Raw genomic sequence first — 19,868 nt, forward strand, 5'->3', positions numbered from 1 at the left:
CAGACCTGGGACATATATCCTGCCCTCGGGCACTACTCCTGGAGGACAGAGCTGCCCTGGACAGGGCACAGCCACGTTCAGGCCATCCCTGCAGGGAAGGGGCTGGCCACTGGCCACCACATAAACCTGAAATAGCTGGTTGGACACCTTCCTCTTTGTCTACCTGAGTTTGGCTACAGAATAAGAAACATGCCAGAGGCCACAAACCTCCGTATCGGCTGCAGTCCCTCCCACAATGCCTCCCCCAGCATAAGCCAGCCTGGTGCCAACTGCTGCTCTTCCCTGGCCACGTGGCTCAGCTTGGCCACAGGAAGGCTAATTTTTCATCTGCCTGACACCTGTTTACACCAGGGAACTTGCTTTGATTGCAGCTGGCTTTCTACTTGTCCCTGCCAGCCCTGCCCTGCGCAGGACCTAACCCCTCACGGCAGATGCTGCGGGAAGCATTGCCCTCTCCCCCAGCCACAGCCTCCAGCTGCCCACAGGGACAAGCCACCACAGAGCTGTGAAGCGCCTGCCTGGCAAGGAGATAAATCACCCGGCTGTGCGGCCTCCATTCCCTTGACATTCCTGATTGAGGGCTTCATCCTGCAAAGTCACCAGGCCCATCTTGAGCTGAAGCGCACTCACTCAGCCCCACCATATCCTGACAGGATGTCAGCAGTAAACAGTAGGTAAATACTCAGGCTTTATCATTGGTCAGTATTTGTTTTTTTTAGAGACCTGGACTAAAATTCCCACTGGAAAAAAGTGTACGACAAAAGTAGCTTCTATTTTCTGCCTATGGGAGAGCCATGCAAAAAAAGCCATTTCCTTCATCCTTATTCCCCACACAAAAAAAGTTTTATGATGTTTGTATTGTTTTTTTACATCTCCTGCATCCATCTACTTAATTATTGGGAAAAGACCTATCCCTGTTCCCCACAAGTGTTTGCCTTTTGCAATGTGTGCCTTCCCTGGGTGCAGTGAAACGAGTCCGAAAGCCCCACGACCATCACCCACAGGCAGAGCAGAAACCCACCCCAGGCATGACCAGTGCTCACACAACTCAGATCCAGTTTTGGCAAACTACCACGGGTGGCATTTGGAAGCCAGCTTTCTGCAAAAAGTACATTCCCACCAGACTGAAGGAGCAAGGAGGTACGGCAGGCAAACCCTTGCTCCAGCATGACTACAACATAAACAGAGACTTGCTGGAAATCACTGGCAGCATTTGCTCAGCAAAGGTTAATGTTGGAAAATATAATTGATATTAATGTCCAGGGTTATCTGATCTGATTGTATCAGCAAAATATGGTATCGCTCGGTAATTACTTTTAACATGATTTTCGCGGGACAGCAGTCGATGCTTGAGAACAGAGTTGTCTTTTTAAAGGCAGCAAAATACCATCTAATTATGAATTAAACTCCAGGCTGAGGCAAGCTAGCAGCCTCCGTATTGAGTCTGAGCAAGCAGCACTTTTCCATTAAACTTCAGATGATTCTCATAATCATCTCTCCATGAAAGTAACACTTTTTCTGAAAAAAACAGGGTTGTTAGCCCGTGGAACATTGAAATGATACAATAGCTGCCTGCTTGGAGCTCACTCGCCACCTGCTTTTCCTTGTTTTGTTTTCTAGCCTCTAATTACTGAGCAGAGTCAATTCCTAATGAGGCAGTTTGATTTCCTGTTTTTCATACTTCTTGAGCTGCTTAAAGAGCCCGTCCAACATAAAAGGAACCCTTTTCTAAACAGATTTTAAATTAATTATAATAACCTTGGTGGCTGCGGTTGTTGTTGTTGCTCTGCCTGTGTGCATGTGTGTATGTGCGCATCTGAGTTTTCCATGGCTGTGTTTCTCATTTAATGTTTCCACACGAAGCAACCTTTTTTTTCCCTCCTGTTTCCCCCCCAACAATGCAAACTGGAAATTCTTGTCCAGGAAATTGTAGCCACAGAAACACTGTGTCTGGGGCTGAGGAGGAAAAGGTGGTGATGTCATGAATAATTGGGCTGTGAGAAAAGATGGAGCATGAATAAGGAGGGAAATATTCTGACGTCTGTCTTTAAAGCTGGACGATAAACACTTGTTGTGAATGGTACACGCTGGCTTCCAAAAGGGCTGGTAGGAAGAAGCGTATTGCATGACCACTCAGAAATATATGAATGATGTTAATGAGGTCACTCAGCCCTCTCCTAGCCCCACTAAGCACAAGTAACGCCTCTCAGCTCATGTCTCGGCACTTCCCCTGTGGATATTAGTGGCACTGGAGACCTGCTGCCATTCCTGGGATTTTCAAAGGTCTTAGTACTCCTCCTGCCTCTCTTTCCTCCTCACTCTGTCCCAGCCTGATCCCTAGGATCCTGTGGCATGGCGAGGGGCTGCTGCAGGCTGCAGGTGTGGGGTGGCCACGAGCTCTGGCACTGCTGAGAGGTCCCACTGGACACAGTTCTTCTCTGGCTGGCCATGAGGATCTTGTGGACAAGATGCCTTGGTGCAAGGATGGTAGGAAACACTGCCAGGCAGAGGCTCCTGACACAGCAACAGCTCCTGCCATCATCCACCCGCGTTGCCCTCGCTCCAGTCCCAGGGTGGCATTTGCTGGGGCCACTCACAGAAGGCAACTAAGGACTTTGTTAGGGTGACAGTTCCCCCATCGCCCTACTCCTTCTGTCCTCTGGCCTGGAGCCTTCCCAGGGAAATGTGTCAGGGGATGCTTTACATGGAGCAGAGTCCTCTGCCATCCCTTAGTAACAGGCGACAGGCACTACAGCGTTGATAAGGTGGCTGATAGTGGCTGGGGGTTTCCATGACAGACATTCAGAGGCCATCCATCCAACCCTGGACCATCCTGCTGGCCACTCCACAAGCTCACAGGACTCCGTGTTCCAGAAGGCTTGGAAAAGAAAGCAACAGGCTTGCACCAGTCAGCCCCTGGACCTGCTGCCTTCGCAAGCGCTGGGGTTTTCCTGTGGAAACTGCATGTGAAGCTCGTTATAAAAAACCTCAACCTGCTGCTAGAAACATAGAGAAAGTCAATCCATGCTATAGCTCTAAAAAATTTAAGTGAGCCTTGGCTGGGGAGGGCTGCATTCCAACCCCACCCAAATCATAAAGCTGAGAAAACTTCAATGGATTCTAGCTTCTGGATTATTATTATTATTATTATTTTTATTATTATGACAGGGTTTTCCTCTCAGGATTCAGACTCTCTCTAAATGGTGGGAAAAAGGGTTTTATACAACCTCCAGTCTCCACATGACAAAGTGACTGCCTATTCCTGCAGTCATCTGAACAGAATAGACGGAATAAGCTATTGTCTGTGCTCAGAAGTCAGCGACTGCACCAGCACTTGATTGGTCCAGGATGTAGAGGAACAAAAAGGTCATTGAATAAAAGAAGAACAATACTTTTCATGAAACAAATGAGCTTTTGCTAATTTATAATATGTTTAGTTTGGGTATCATATACATCAAAATGATGTAATTAGTAAATGTCATTTTCTGGAGAGAGAGAGCTCAGCAAACCCTTAATGATGGGAATTTCCTGCCCCAGACTGGAGACTCTGGACTACCAGGGCATCATAAAGATGCTGTATTTCACTAATAATTAGAATGGGCATGAAGCGGGACCTAGATATGTGACAAGGGAAAAAGGAAAAAGTTCACTTCCCGCATAGGTTAGTTGCCCTGAAGGATTAATGAGAGAAATACAATGGAGTGAAGGCTGATTAAAAACCGTTTTTCACATTCCACATCCAGTGTTTTAAACCTGGAATCAGAATTGGTCCTGCCTCCAAACATCAACATTGCTCAAGCCCGTCACCTGCAGCTCTGGCTCTGACCGCTTGGTAACGTACTGAGGATAATCATCAGCTCAGGTCCCAAAGCACTTCAGTCAGAGGGACATCCAGACCGAGGCAGAAGCTCTGCAGTTTGTGCAGTGCTCTGCGGAACACGTTAAACTGGAAAGCTGATTTTCACTAAGAGAACTCCATACCCTCAGTGCAAACCTCAGCTTTGGAAGTCCTGAGAGCATTGCTCTCCTGCTCATACACAGACACACATGGTCACATTCACAAGACAAGGCACACTTGCACTTCCCAGGTCTGAGGGAAAACTGGTCTCATGATGCGTTTCACTCAGAAGGGACTCAGAAGCACTGGAGATCTCATGTAGGAGACATTTCTCAAGCAGTGTCATTCCAGGTTGCATAAGGACATATTTCAAGACTTCTGATACCAAGAAAGCCAGACCTGCTGTGAGACGTGAGGAACATAAGAACATACAGAACCTTCTTGTTAAGGAAAACTGTAAGTTTCACAAATTAGACTTGAAACTAAGCTGAGGATAGACTTGTCCAAGCTCGTCAGAAAGAGCTGCTGGCTGCAACAATGAAAGACAAAAGCTCTAAACCCCCTCTTCAAATAAGCATATCAGCTACATCTGGGAAATGCCCAAAGAACCTCCTGGCATCTCTTCCTCCAGGTCCTTAAGCCAGTGTTGAGCTCACAGAGAAAGATGTTTCTGCTTCCATTATAGAATCATAGAAGAGTTTGGTTGGGAAGGAACCTTTAAAGGTCATCTAAACCAACCCTCCTGCAATGAGCAGAGAGATCTTCAACTAGATCAGGTTATAAGGATGAAGTGACACAGCCAATAGCTAGGGGTCTACCAGACTCAAATAATCTACCAAAAAAGCCATGGCCTGACCTACTTTCTCAGACTTGGGAGATGACAAAGATCCACTGAATCATTTTAATTTCATATGTTGTTGACCCCTTCCCTCTGGAAGTTTTGCATCAGTTTTTGGAGCCAAAGCTCCTGCATGAGGATCCTCAGGATGCTTCTAGAGCAGTGTGATGCCCTCTGCTCCCCAGGGCTCACCAGAACTCAGCTGCTCTCAAAGCAACTCTGGTGGGGCAGGGCCCTGAACCAGGTTTCCACCTAGAAAAAAACAAGAGGCAGGTTTATGAACAGAAAACTTCTCTGGCAATGGCCAGAGCACTCTCCAAGCTGTGCGATAAATACATTAGTTCACATTTCCTTCTTCACAGAAATCACTCAGGCACATGCAGAACAATGCCATTATTTGGAAAAACTTCCTTGTTCATTTAGTTGTACTGCGACCTTGTTCTTTGCAGCAAATTAAATGTATGTGGGAACTAAACTGAAGTATCAAAGGCCCAGCAAATACTAATCACACAGCCTCTTCTGCCAGTAATGGGCATGTTTGAGCTGGAAACATTTAACTGTTAGGGATTTTCACCTCTCTATTAGCAAAGGAAGGACACCTCGAAATGTGACATTCTTCTCCCCAGGAAATTCCCTTACATTCTGTGCTAGCTCAGAAAGGAAAACACTCCACTGCAAATCATTTACTTCACACCCGCTTCTTTCCTTTAATTTGCTTTTTCAAAAAATCCTTTTGCTGCCAATTTTTCTATCTTTTATGAAGATTAACCCAGCAATTCCCACATTTGTAAGCAGCTCCAACGGAAACCTGCTAAGTGAATAATCTTGAGTCAACAAAACCATATTCTGATGGGCCCCGACCGAGCCAGCTGCGTTTGTGTGACTGCGAAAAGGAAAAGGTGAATTTTCTCCTTGGAGGTAGAGCTAAGAAGCAGAAGAGGTTGCCCCGCATCCATTGATCCACTGTTCATGTGTCATAGCCTCTATGCTCCCAGCTCTCAGCGAAGCAATGTCAGTATAACCCTCTTTGTGTAGCTGAGGTGCAGCAGCTCATCTCCCCCAAAAGCTGCATTATGGCCCAGGCTGAGGGTGCACCAGGCAGCAGCGCTCAGTGTTTCTGGCTGGGGGGTGTCAACTTGTTCCCAGAGGCTGGAGAAAGCTGCACACTGCAGCTCTTCCCTGGCTGCGGGACCATGTTACAGGACACACACATTGTGCAATCCTGCTTATGCCCTGGGCTATATCCCTGGCTTATTCTCAGGAAAGTGACTCCAGGTTAACACTCCTGCTTTCAGGTGAAGCAGGAAAGTCCAAGACACCGGAGCGCTTGGACCCCAGCAGTGCACAGGTAGGACAGGGCCAGGAAGACAGCTCGTGCAGAGAGTGGGGAGCAGTGAGAAGCTCCTCCAGCTCCTGCAGCCCTGCCACATACAGTCCCACAGTCAAGGACCACAGCCAAGTGAGGTACCTATGACAGTAGCACCCTGCTTGCTGGAAGTTCTCTTAATCATTAGAGGGAGAAAGGACACAGCCCTGCCCATGCAGCCGAGCAAATACCAGTGTATGACACACCTGGACAGCAGGGAGAGGTGTGGTCACAGACAATCCACCTTTTTTCTGCAGACTTCACGTTTACCACAAATGGACCTGCTTTTGGTTCCTCTGAGTCATGCTGCAGTTTAACTCTGCCTTAGGCTCACCAGATGATAAGAACATATCTGTGATCTCTAGATAATACCAGCTCTCTGCAGCTACAGCTATTTTAATGCCACAAGAATGATTCAAAGAAATCAGGTTACTGGGCTGAGGGAACTTGCTGTAAAGGTAAATAAACTATGACTCCTTGAAGGTGTAGAGATGTGTGGGTGGCAAAGAACCAAAGAAAAGGCTGGCTCTTGTTCATTCCAGTGGTTTCCTACATTTTTGATGTCTGGATAGACAGAAACAATAAAGATATAATTCCAGTTTAAAATTTTTATACTGTCTACTTAGAAAATACACCACAGAGCTAAGCAGTCTCATCTTCTAATCGTATCAGCCCAAGGTCATATATATTGCCATTAACTGTGGTGTTGAAGTCTTGTCTTAGATTTGGTAGAGTGTGTTCTCACAGGCCCTCCACCCAACCACTGGTAGATGAGGATGGAGCCACCACTGTGTCCTCAGTCATTGTGTTGCCCTTTCTTGTCCCCTTCCTACAGACAGAGGGACCACAGCCATGTGCAGAGTTCCAAACTGGGGGCAGTGGAGTCCTGTCCTAAAATCTTATGTCATTTCACTCTCCTGTTCACAAAGGGAGGTGTGAAAAATTACAGCAAGCATGAGGATCCATTGTCTATTGAGAGCTTCACAGATTCAGTGGGCAGAAGTGCCCACCTCCTGTGTAACATGGGGCTATGTGATGCCACCTGGGATTCAGGCCCTGCCTGTGCACATAGCAAGGGAAGGACTTTAATAACCATGCAATATCCAGTAGTGTCCTGGAAGAGCAGTGAGTTTTCAGCATCAGGGTGGTGAGGGTCCCTGCGTGCATTCAGAGTGAGAGAACATCAGGGACAGGCAGATACTCTGCGTTAGGTGTTACCAGCAGGCTCACAACCAAACCCCACAGAAAGCATCACAACCTCTGACAGCTTTGTAAGGCAACTCTCTGGTTTGTGGAGACAAAACATATGTTAATATATCAGGTATAAAGAAATCTCATCTGAACAGTAGTATGTATGCTCCCACATGTCTACACCCTTGATTTCCAGGGAAATAGCCACAGCAAAGAAGTTGTTCCCAGAGGTTTCATACTTTGGTTTTCTCTGATTTGTGAACTGCTTTCTTGATGAAGAGCCAGCACAAATGGTCAGCTGCTATCTCATCTCCACAGAAGTAGCTTCCTTTAACAGACTGCTTTTCAGCACTTACCTACAGCCACTGGAGGGCTAGGTCCCTATGGAGATAGCTTCCAAACCTGGAAGAAAAAATAATGCTCTGATCAGTGCAAACCACTAATCCTGATTTCCATGTTGCAATTAGGCTTACACTCTGCTTGGTGCTGCTCTGTTCCCTGTTGTCCAAATGTCCTACCTCTGCACGTGTCTCATGGCAGGCAAAGGTTTTCCAGTGCCCCAAGTGCAGTAAGATCTCACCCAGATGGAGGGGAGGAAAACAATAGGATCTAGCACAGCTAATCCTGATGGCACTGAGCTCTGCCAAGAGACATCCTCTCTATCCTGTCCTAATGCAGTGCCACAGTAATGGGAAGACAACTCAGGAAAGAGAGTCAGGTACTTTCTGATCATCCCTACGCAACTTTACCAGGTACAGGTATAAACTTTGTACTGCAAGTTTCAAGGACTTCTAACAGAGCAATGACTTCTGAGACCTACTAACCTTTAGGTCAAAACAATGTAAATTCACTTTAATCTGTTAGCAACTGAGAGCTCTGCATCTCATCCAACCCTGAGGATTTCTGGAGTACAACCCCTGAGCCTAACCACTACTGGCAACTAACAACTCAGCAGTCTCTGGCAAAATCACCAGCAAGACCTGCTGGCTCAGGGAACTGGTTGTGACCTGTGGCACCTCTCCAGGTCACCACCCAACATGTTAGCAACCAAAAGTCATTGTCATCTATATGTACTGCCCGTCTTGCATATGATGAATCAGGTGGTTTCTGCTGCTTCATTGCCAATAGATGTCAATCCGCACACAAAACCTGCAAGAATCTTTCCTCTGGATGTAGTATGAACTTTCTAACACCACTGACTACCCCTCCATGTTGGCATGAAGGAACACAAGAAGAGCAGCACAGAATAGCTTGCACTGCTCCTGCTTGTACTGTACTGGATTCACAAGTAAGGGAAAGCACCAGCCTGTAAAGCTGTGGGCCAAAAATCTCCCAGCAGCACTGAATTCAGAGAAAATAAGTTTGGGGTATGACAGGAAAGTGGCCTAAATTGCAACCCACTGACATAGAATTCAGCAGCCCCTTTAGTTTAGCTGTATCTGGGAGGATTATGGACAGCACATTTCCAGGTGCACATCACACAAAACACTACAAAAATAGGCCTGCACTGTACACTTGTTGTTAGAGGTGCTTTGGAGTCCATGGCAGTACAAGGCTTGGACTCATTTGCAGATTTTTAAACAAAAAAAACCTTACCAATCTGTGTAATTTTAGGAGTGAACTGAAACCACTTTGATGTTGACACACCACAAGTCTCATCCATATTGTCATCATTGCTATCTTTTGATAAGACAGGTTCTCTTCTTAAGCTATTCCACATGTACAGCAGCTTTTGTTGGTCTTTCCTCATCCAGGCTGCAGTATAATCAGTATCTACACCATACTCAGACTATGGCAACTTCTATGAATCACTCTTTCAATCATCCTCTCTGGCTAGCTCTGAATGACTGCTCAGTTAGAAGGAATGTGAATGAAATTAATGTGAATAGCAATTTTAAGTTCAAGCTTGATTTCATCTATTTGCCTATCAGGTAAATAGCGCTAAGAACTTGTTCTGAGCACTGACACCAGAGTGCACAGCAGAGGCAGGCAGTTGTTGGTTGCTTTTTCCTCAGACTGTTGCCTTCAAAAGAGCAGATGCACCCATGTCTGGAATATCATAGGCCTGTGTGCTAAAGCATGCTTGCCAGGCACCCCTTCAGACACAGTCCCCCACACTCTGTCCCATCTCTGGTTTTGTGTTGTACAAAGAAAGTACTTCCATATTTTTTCTCCTTTTCTTCTATTCTTATGTCCTTTTTCAGCTTTCTTTCATTCTTTCCACCAAGAATTTTACAGCCAATGTCACCTTACCTATCTGGTGCTTATTCTCATCTGAAACATCCAGCACATCCCACAATCTCTTACCTCAAATGCAAATTGCAAGCAAAACTGTACCAGTAACAGAGCAAGAACAAGATGCTTTCCTCTCACACAGCTGATCTCTCTCCAACTCACCATTCTTATCCTGCTGTAGTGCTGGCTAACAACACAGCTCAGGTCAGTGTCATATTTTCCAGCATGAGGAATGCCTGCATCTAGGTTTAGGAAGAGCTTCCTTGCAGGACTGCCTTGCCTCAGGTGAGGCTTTTCATTAAGAGCCTCATGAAAACCAGAGAAGTAAATTAGCAGGTCGATATATTTCCGATCTTTAACTATTTCTCTGCTGCTTGCAGGATGAAGAAATACTTTGAAACAGGTCCATCATGGAAGATATTTTGTGGAATCATGGAGTTCCTGTGCCACCTGCCCTAAGTGTACCAGTGAACTGGGTCCACCCCCAGGCAAGAAAATCAGACAGGGGAGAGAAAGCAGAATTTGCACTAGCAGTCATATCCCTGCCAGGCTTTTATCTCCAGCATCTTCTGCCGTTGCTTCCCTCCTAGAACTCCACTGGTGGGAGTTGCTGTTGGAGACCTAATGTAGAGGAAGCTGTCCCTGATGATTTTTCTGCCCTGTCATCTACACTTGATCTAAGAAAAAGCAGATACCATGGTGGTTAAAATTGAAGGCAGCAGGACATAGTGTACGGTCCTGTGCCAGCTCCTGCCACCATGTATGACAGGAAAAGAAATGGGAAATGACCAGGCAAAAGGCTCATAAAGGCCTTGCCAAAAATCTCAAATAAAAAAGCTACATCTAGGAATGCTTTAAAGCTGGAATTAGTCCTTGTAAATGAATGCTGACTGGTTTCATCAATTTGAAGAGTCAGTAAAAAATAATCAGCTGTGAATTGTTTCTAAAATGAAACAAGAAGTAGCACTCGTCTGCAGGGGGGGCTGCAGCTAGCATGAAAAGAAACACAAAATGAAAATGTGGCCAAAAGTCTTAACAGGAAAACAAGCAGGCACCAAAATAAGCAGTTGTACAATATGTTGTGTAAAGGGCCTTCACTGGACAGTTCCTCATTAACAGGATATAATGTTTCCCAGTACATCAGATAAAGCACCCCAGTTTAGTGATACTCTTCAAAGACTTGAGATGCCACTGTGAATGTTTCAAGACCAAAGGCTAAAGCTTCTGCTAGATCCTAGATAATAAACACACTGAACATCTAAATTGTTATATGTCTTGGCATTTGACCAGAAAAATTTCCATGTAAAACCGTATGCTACTAAATCTGCTTTTAAGCTGATTATTCAAGGGTTAACTATGAGATCCCCTAATGAATTAATAAAACCCAGACATATTTTAAAAGCTATTGGTTCATCACAATATCTATTTTGGAGCATTCTGAATGTATAGACAATAACATGGGAATGCTTTGCAACCTATGAATAGTTTGTTAGCTGTGGTACATGTAATTTGAAACATTTCTTCCTCTACCTTTGCAGCAACACTCCAGATTTTATTAGGAATGGGCCTAATACAGAATCATGCATTCAACTCTCCTTCCCCCAAAACTGAAAGGATGCTCAAAATCCAATCCCAGGTGCACGCCCTGATTTTACCAATTAGTGCATTCAGCATGGTGGTTGCGATGCAGAACCATGGCTTAATCCAGATATCCCATTTTGCACCCTTTCCAGGTGGTAGAAATGCCTTTTACTCAGGCACCCTGCTATGGCATAAGGAAGGTTTCAATATAAAGTGTGTCAAGTTGCAAGCAATCTATGAGGCTGTACTTCTTTAGACCTTGTAGCTTATTCTGCATATTTTGTCTTAAAACAGCCCAAATCCTTTTCTCAGCCAGGGTACTGGCCAGTAGCTGATGCTCAGAGAAACTGTCCACACTGCCCTGGGGCAAACTGCATTATCCCTGCTCTAGTCAGGCAACAAGGAAGGAATTAGCTTCACCTCACTTCAGCTTTCCAAAACCTAGGTGTCTCACCTGGCCTAGTCATGCAGGCTCCTCTGAAGTTCATGGAGAGAGAAGGGATTCTGCGTGTGATGATTCATCCTGTCTAGTGCAGAATCTCCCCACAGATTGAGCAATACAGTCCCATCCCTCAGTGTTGACTCAAGAGGAAATGTAGGTAATTAATGTAGACTATATACCTATTACATGGCTAAAATAAGCTGAGACAAATCCCATCCTAAACTCTGAGAAGGGTTTCTCACCCTGGGTTTTTGTATGTACGTGCAGGAAGAGCCACACAGAATGGGCTCATTCCTCACCCCAGGCTTTTGAACAAAATAAGACATCAGCCTTACCCGCCTATTTAATCCCTCCATCGTGACAGTACACCCCCTCCAGGATTGAGTGGATGCTGCTGTCTGCCCTCCTGCAGGTGACCTGGCCACCCGGGAAACCTTCAGTGATTGCTCCCCTTCAGCAGCCTCTGACAAAGGGCACCTAGTGACAGAAGACTTCTTAATCCCTGCCTTCTAGCTAAGGGTGGCAGCACAGCCCTATTCAAGAGCCTTCCGTGGAGTTCCCACAGTTGCTCAGCTCAAGAAAGGCTCCTTGCTTAGGCTTTGAAGAGCACCTCCATGCCTGCCCAGGGGCCACTGTGTGGCCATGGAGCAGTACCCATGCCCTCAGCATACCATTGTTTTGCATCACATAACACTCACAGATGAAGCATTTATTGCACATCCATTTGGGGCTCACTATGTGGTTGAGTACCAGCTTTCTTCAGTCTGCTAAATTACCTGATGAAACCTGATTTAAAGAATACAGCTGAGAGCCAGGCCAAGCATAGCTCTTGTCAACTAGATCTGCTGTCACCTATGACTGACAAGATATTTATGCTGATAGGTCAACAGACAGAGAGATTCATTAATTTTCTTCTCCCTTGTCCCATTATCTAAGCCCCTGTGCCATCCACAGCCACTGGAGTGAATGTTCATTTCTGTTCCATTGTCATACTAACTACTGCTCTAGTTTAAGTATTCTTTTGAACCCCAAGAACAATGTGCTCAAGGCGCAAATCCATCCCGCTCCTCCATGGCTAAGTAGGGCCATTAGACAGGAGAAACAATGGAAACACAGCGGGTGCTCTGTGTTTGCTCCCTGCATGGCCGCACACAAAGACAAAAAGCGAGGAGGGCTGGATGGGCTAGGGATGGGTATTGGATACCCTGATGCACTCATTTTCCCAGAATCCCCAGATCACAAAGGAAAAGAGGCTTTCCATGGGCCTGCAGAGACTACATCAGTCATTGGGCACAAGACCTCATTGTCTGGTTTGTTTTGTTTCCCTGAACAATATGTCACATATTTACTTTCCTCTCAGAGGGCTGATGCTAGCATAAAATCTTCACCACGTTATGTCAAAATGTCAGCATGCCACATTGCCACATCTCCACATGAGGCTGCCTCATGGGCCCCACTAGGATTTCTGCATCCAATCTTTTCCCATAAGCAGTGTTTGCAGGATGTGAGATCTTCTTAAAATAGGACAAACCCAGAAATCCTGGAGCCAGTGGCAGCCCTTGCTCATGTCTCTGTCTTGAGTGACTCCATCTGGACAATCTAGGACTGCTTTTGATGGGCTGTGGAAGCAGCTGCTCCTGGTTAATATCTTTTTCACTAGAAATAAATATAAATGCTGTGGATAAAAATTCAGGATGGTCTTTCTCTCCCTTCAGTCATTAGCAAGTTTTACCTCCAATGAAGGGATTTTAAAATGGATTGTCTATTTAAGTGGCCAGCTGTATTTTAAATACCTTTAACTTTTACCAGGGTGCAGCTCTGAGAAGTTACAACTGCCTTGCTGCAACTCATGCTGGTGCACAAGCAGGTGCAACTCCACTGAGTCCCACAGACCTTCTCCTGTCAGTGATGGCCTTCGCACCTCTCCAGAATTCAGTCCTGGGCATTTAGCAGCTTCTGGCCAAGGCTAGACTACCAGGAGACTGAGGAAAGCAGAAGAGCTCAGGAAAAATACAGTGCAGCCATCACTCCGGGTGGCAGCACAACCCCTGCTACGAGGAACCAGCCCAGAGGAGGCAGATCCCACCAGGGTGATGGCATGTCATTGACCTCTGCTTGGTGCAGGGTTGGATGCTGTGCACCTCTGGCCATTCCAGAAGCTCTTCCCAATCCCCCCCCTCTGCTCTTGTCCTGGTCCTGCCCCACTGGGACAGCCTGCATGGTGGCTGTGCCAAGGCCATAGGCATCTGACTCCAGGATTTGCTCTGCCAAATCTCACATGCCAAGAGATCTGAGACTTCTTCCTTCAACTGTCTGAAATGAGCACCACAATGCTGGGCTCCTACCAAACATCCCGTGGGCTGGGTATGAGGGATGGGAGAGGAGGGACAGGTCACACAGGCAGCACATGGATCCATGCCACTCCCTGGGGAAAGGGTTAAAACTGCCTTTTACTGTTTTTCTGTGACAGATCTTTTTACTCAGTGCTATATAATATAGCCCCAAACATATTCTAAGTAGCCAAGGGCTGCCCAGCCATCTGTTTGAAGACACAGACCTTCTGAGGCAGGAGTTCCCAAAGCCTGACCCATGGGACATTTACTATGGAGCCTGCAAAGGAAATTTTTCCCCTATAACTGCAGCCAGCCTGCACTTGTTTTCTTGTGCTGCTTCAAGCCAGCATCCCAGTCATGAAAACTGACCCTTACATGACTTCTATATGAGCAAAGATGTGGGAATCTCTGATACAAACAAGGCATCTCCATCTTCTCCAGCTCTCCTCTGCTAGTCTCACCCACAACTCTGAGGTTCAAAAACGGAGAAAGATTTGGTCATCTCCCAGGTGCCTACCCTCAGTTCCAGCTACAGTTTCCAAGGATGCCTTTCATGACTATTCTCAATTTCATTCAGCTATTTCAGATAAAAATGCCAAATAACTACATTACTTTCTTGCTGACTTTCAAAGGAAATTAGGCTTTTACAGCCAGGTGCATTTCCTGTTGGTGTCCATGGCCTGCACTGAACTGATTAAGAAACTAACCCTCATAGGTGAAATACATCCATATTCATAGCCAATTTTTGTATTACAGATTTATGTATTTATTCAAAGGCACCTTTCAAAGGCTCTAATCACTCATAGCACAATAAATTAAACAACAAACATGGCCAAACAAAATCCTAGCAGTACCAAAATCACACCCTCTGGAGGAACTAGGCCAGCCCAGCACTTCTCCCTTCCCATGAGAAAACTTCCCGTAACTTCCCCGTGCTGTATTACTCACTCCGCTTTCTCATATCCTCAGTGATGCTGTTTTCCCTCCACTGGGAAAATGTTTTCCCTCCAGGGCAAGATCTAGAGAGATCTACTTTTCTCCCCCAGCCCAGCTTGGAGCAACACATTGTGGGGTAACCAGAGGGAAACCCCAGATTTGCCCCAGCATGGGACAGAGCAGCAGCCAGGCAGGCACCTGTCTCTCCTTGCTCTCACTGCTGGGGACCACAGCACTGCTGCAGCTCAGAGACTGGTGCCCAGAAAAGTGCCCTTCAGGTAGGGCTGACCCCCCCCAGCCAAGAAAATGGAAGGATGGGGCCCCTTATCCCACAAGGTGCCTGTAAGGGAGGCCCGAGGCAGCCTTGTCCCATGCCGTGGGGCAACGAACCACACAGGTTGAAGAGTGTGTTTGTGTCCTTAAAACACAAAATCCCTTAAAACATGCCAAGTATCTGTCGGCAAGTAAAACAAAAGGGAATAAAAAATGTCACAAGCTGCCCTGATACTGTGACCCACCGGAATCCCAGTGCCATGTGTACACAGGCCAGTGGGCTGTGGGTCAGCTGGGATGTTGATCCCCAGGTGTTCAGAAACCACAGCATTAAAGAAGAAGGTGTGATCAAAGAGTGAACAAAACTGAAAAACATTTTAAAATAAATTTAACCCCCCCACACTTTCTAATGTTGTCTTTACTTTTCAGCTCTGATCCGTATCCCAGCAAAGGGTTTCTGCTGAGGCAAAGCCCCGGGCTGGGTGGCTGTGCCGGCAGGGAGCTGGGCTGGGGTAGAGGTTTGGAGCTGCTGTGGCATCTGGCATGAAAAAATGTCCCGGGAAGCTGTTACATTAAATGGCCAAATCGATTTATTGAATGGCAGGTGTTAGCTACAAACAGATGGAGAACATAAAGGCATAAGCAGGCATTTGTATGGAAAAGAAGCCATCGATTTGTAGCGAGAGACTCAATAGTGATCGTTACAGCCTTTAACAGAAATGTTCTTATTTTTATGGGCTGGGCGAGGAGCGACAAAGGACCAAGGGGCAGCAGGGAGCGCAGCCCGCGGTGCCGGCGGTGGCCGTGGTGGCGGTGGTGCCGGTGGCGGTGCCGGTGGTGCCGGTGCTGGTGGCGGTGCCGGTGGCTGCGGTGCCGGTGGCTGCGGTGCCGGTGCCGCCCCAGTTGTCACGCGTCGTGGCCGGCTCGTGGCAGCGCCCGCGCGGCAGATGAGGCACGCGCCGGCCTCATTACAATGAGAATGGGCAGGCTGGAGGAGCCATGTGGCAGCAACAGTTTGCAAATCCCCCCTCCTTCTGTGCAAATCGGGAAACATTTCCAAACATTTGTACCCCAAATCGACCACATTAACACCCCTCGGAGCGGCTCTCCCAGGAGAGATGCTCCGCGCTATGGACATTTAGGCAGAAACAAAACAAGCAAGGGGGATTTTTTTCTTTCCTCCCTTTTTAAATTTTCTTCCTTAGGGGCTCTCGGTGTGTGTCAGCTCTGAGCCGATGCGCAACTTTCTAGCTAAGGGGTTTAATAGCCATCGGGGAACCCGGCTCACAAAGTGGGGCTGTGCACATGGAGGGGTTGGCGAGCACTGAATAAACGGGCGAGTCGCTAAGTTAGGGACAAAAAGGCAACCAGCGAAGCCAGTCCCAAAACGCAGAGCCAGAAAGCGCAAAGGCTACCCAGAAAGGTGCGCAAGATGCCTAACAGAGTACCCCATCCTACTGCTGCAGGCGCTGCGGGATGCGCTGCCGACGGACAAGGTCGCTAGGACCTGGATCAAGCGCGGGGCTCTGGGGTTCCGAGCAGCCGCTTTGCGAGGGGTATCTCGGCCCCCCGCGGACCGGGGGACAAAGGGGTCCGGCTTCCCAGGGAAAGGCGGCGGGGGGCACCGAGGTGCCCTTGCGCCTCTGCGGCCCGCAATGCGCTCCGAAATGAGAGCGGGGAGCGGGGAGGCCTGTGGGCCCTGAGGGTAGGGTAGGGGCGCGGGCGGCGGTGCCCCCGGGGGCCCGGGCACCTGCACCACTCCCGCGGCACGGGGCAGGGCTGGGGCCGGAGACTCTGCCCCCAGGTTAGGGGGAAGGTGAAGACGCGGGACGCTCCCAGCCGAGCTTGACCCTGCCGGGAAGCCAGGCCAGTCTGGCTGTGACTTCATGCTGCTTTAGACACCTGGTGCGTCCCGGCAGTGAGGGACTGGGAAGGCAGTGGCAGCATCCAGCTCGGGCATGTCCCCTTCCAAAACCCCGGGTGGCACCACGGCGTGGCCGGAGCACCAGGCAAGCCCTGCCCCGGCCGCAGGTACAGGTGCTCTGTGTGAGCAGAACCTTGACAGAAGCCTCGTGGAAAGCCCCCGCTGGCGGCCACAATTACCTCAGGCACGGAGCCGCCCCCTGCGGAGCGTCCCCCGTGGGGCAGGGGGCAGGTTAGGAAAGACGGAGCTGACAGGGATGGGAGAAGAGCGGGGCTGAGGCGGGAGGCGCGGTGCAGGTGCTCCTGGCTGAGTTTGTGCGGGTGATACCGAGATCTTCTCAGTCCCCCCGCTCCCGCCTCCCACCCCGGGGTCTGCAGCCGGGGAGCAGCAGGACAAGGGCGGCAGGAAGGAGCCGTGGGGGGCCCAGGAACATCGCGGGGGGCGGGGAGGGGGGGAGCGCTGGACGCCTTTCCCTCTGGAAGGAGGAGGGCAGCCTGGCACGGGGGCTCGGGGGGGAGGGAAGGCTTGGGCAGGCTGGCAACTTTCACCCGCCCGGAATTAATTAACGTTGTCTCGTTAGCGAGATGCGTTTAGCCTGGCCACGCGTATGCTGAGCCGGGCCAGGTTGGAGATAAACCGGCAGCAAATGGGGCCGCGAAAGAGGGGGGAGAGAGCCCTGACCTCGAGTAAGGGGCTTGGAGAGGTGGGGAGAAGGAAGTAAAGGCTGGGGAGGAGACGATCGCCGAGCAGGGCCTGCCACTGCCCGGCAGCGCGGGCGGGGGCTGCGGGCACCCTCTGCCGCCCCCCGGCAAAGCCGGGGGCTCTGCAGGCCCGCTCCTCCCGGCCCCCTGCCCCCGGCCCGAGGACATGGGCCCCTCGAAAGGAGCCGAGGCTCCTGAGGGAGGTCGCTGCGCTCTGGCTGTGCAAAGTAACCCAGGATGGCGCGTTGGGCACAGGAGAGAGTCCGCAGAAGTTGTGCTTCTAATCTTTTCTTGGTCGATTTTCAGGCTCAGATGTTTGATGCAATTAATGCAACTCTTTTTTTTTTTTTTTTTTTTTTTCTTTTTATCTGAACTCTGTGTGCGTGTGTGTCAACATGCAGCAGGTGGTTTATTATATTCCCCGGTTATTATTTTATTATGGGCTCTTTTTATAGCTGCAATCACAATAATGCCCTGGAGTTTCGAGGACGAGAATTCTGCGTCTGTTTTGCACCACTCACACCAGCTTCTGCTAATATTTGTTTGAAGAGGGGGGTCTCACACGTGGGGAGCTGGAGCGACTTCTGCTCTGCCGGGAGCGAGCGGCAGTAGGCGCAAACTGTGACTTGAAAAACAGTGGCCACTCAAGGAAGGCCGAGAGGGCTGGGGAGCACTTTGGGGGCTTGCACCCGTCTTGCCAGGTTTTGGGGAAGGCGGAGGTGGGAGCGCTTCCCCAGCCGTCAAGGTACATGGCGCCAGGATGGCAGAAAGGTTTGGCGAAACTGTGAAAAGCAGAGATCAGCTTGTCTTGCTTTAACCTACATTAGCTCTGGGTCCATATGGTAGATGCTGCCTGTGGATCCTCCGCACCAACGCGAGGCCCTATTCTTGCACGCCGCCCTGCTTGTGCCAGATGGTGCCTGGACCAAGTGGCCATGCGTGGGGTGGCTCTGGTTAGCCTAATAAACGTCCAATACAAGTCAAAAATCAAAACACACACATACTAACATCTGCTAGAGGCTGCAGTACCCAGCTAGCCTTTCAATACTGAATTAAAGAGCCCCACAGCCCTTCTGTTCCCCTAGGTTAGACACTCATTACCATTTATCAAGCACTGATGTTATCTGGCCTCTCATTTTATTTAGTACCGAAGCTATTAGCATCAGATTTGATTTTGACAGTTGACGCTGCTGCTGGTAAAGCCGGGATCTGGCCGGGCGGATTGCTGCAAAATTCCGAGTTCATCAGCGGTGACACATTCCTCTTTCCCACTTGTTTACAAGGCCGAGACAAAAGAGCTCCTCGTCTGTGCTTCTGCCTTGCGGTTTGTCTTCAACACAGACACTGCTCCCGTCCGTGCCCACCGAGCCCGCGCACACGCACACGCACACGCACACGCAGCCCCTCAGGAGACAGCCGGACCACTCAGGACGGAGCCAAGCCAAGTGCGCCCGGTCCCGGACTCAGCCCCCCGACATGGCCAGCGCTGGTGACCAAGAGAAGTTTTAATCCCACTTTGGCGGCGACTCCGACTCCTGGCCTGGCCCCCTCCCTAAACCCGCCCACACGCGCCCGCGCCGGTGCGATGGCACCGCTCACGGTGGCGGCCGGTGGCTCTTGTGTCCGTGGCTTTCCCTCACCTAAAGCTCTGCTATTTTACCGCGGAAGCCGTGCCCGGCCGTCCTGGCCACACTACGGATGTTTGGCCGCACGTGGGCCCGAACCCCATCCCGAGCCACAGCTGGGATCTAGGAATAACGACCACTTCGTTGGAAATGCACGAGGAAGCAGGATGGCTGGGGAAGTTTGGCCGGGGAAGTTTAACCTGGATGCGCCCACCCCATGCTACCTCGCCTCCAAACAAGCCAGATCCCCGGCTTTTCCTTTTTTATTCCCACCTACATGATCCCAAGTAAAATAAATAAGTAAATAAAGAAATGGTTATAATAAAAAGGGGGGCCTGGACCGGGGGATTAACGCTCCCTTTGGCAGAGCACAGAGGTTGAAGGGTGACTTGGAGAGCTACTCCTCGGCGCTATTCGCCAGGTGATCCACGCAGGAAAGGTCCGCAGCCTGGGCGTCGGGCGCTGGCATAAAGGTGGCAAGACCTCATTATCATACAGCTGAGGGTTTATCTCTCCCCCCCCTCCCGCTCCGGCCTCCCATCCATTTAACAAGCTGAAATAAAAAGCCACATGAAAGGCCTTCTC

This window comes from Apus apus, chromosome 5 (assembly GCF_020740795.1).
Source record: "Apus apus isolate bApuApu2 chromosome 5, bApuApu2.pri.cur, whole genome shotgun sequence".
Taxonomy (NCBI): Eukaryota; Metazoa; Chordata; class Aves; order Apodiformes; family Apodidae; genus Apus; species Apus apus.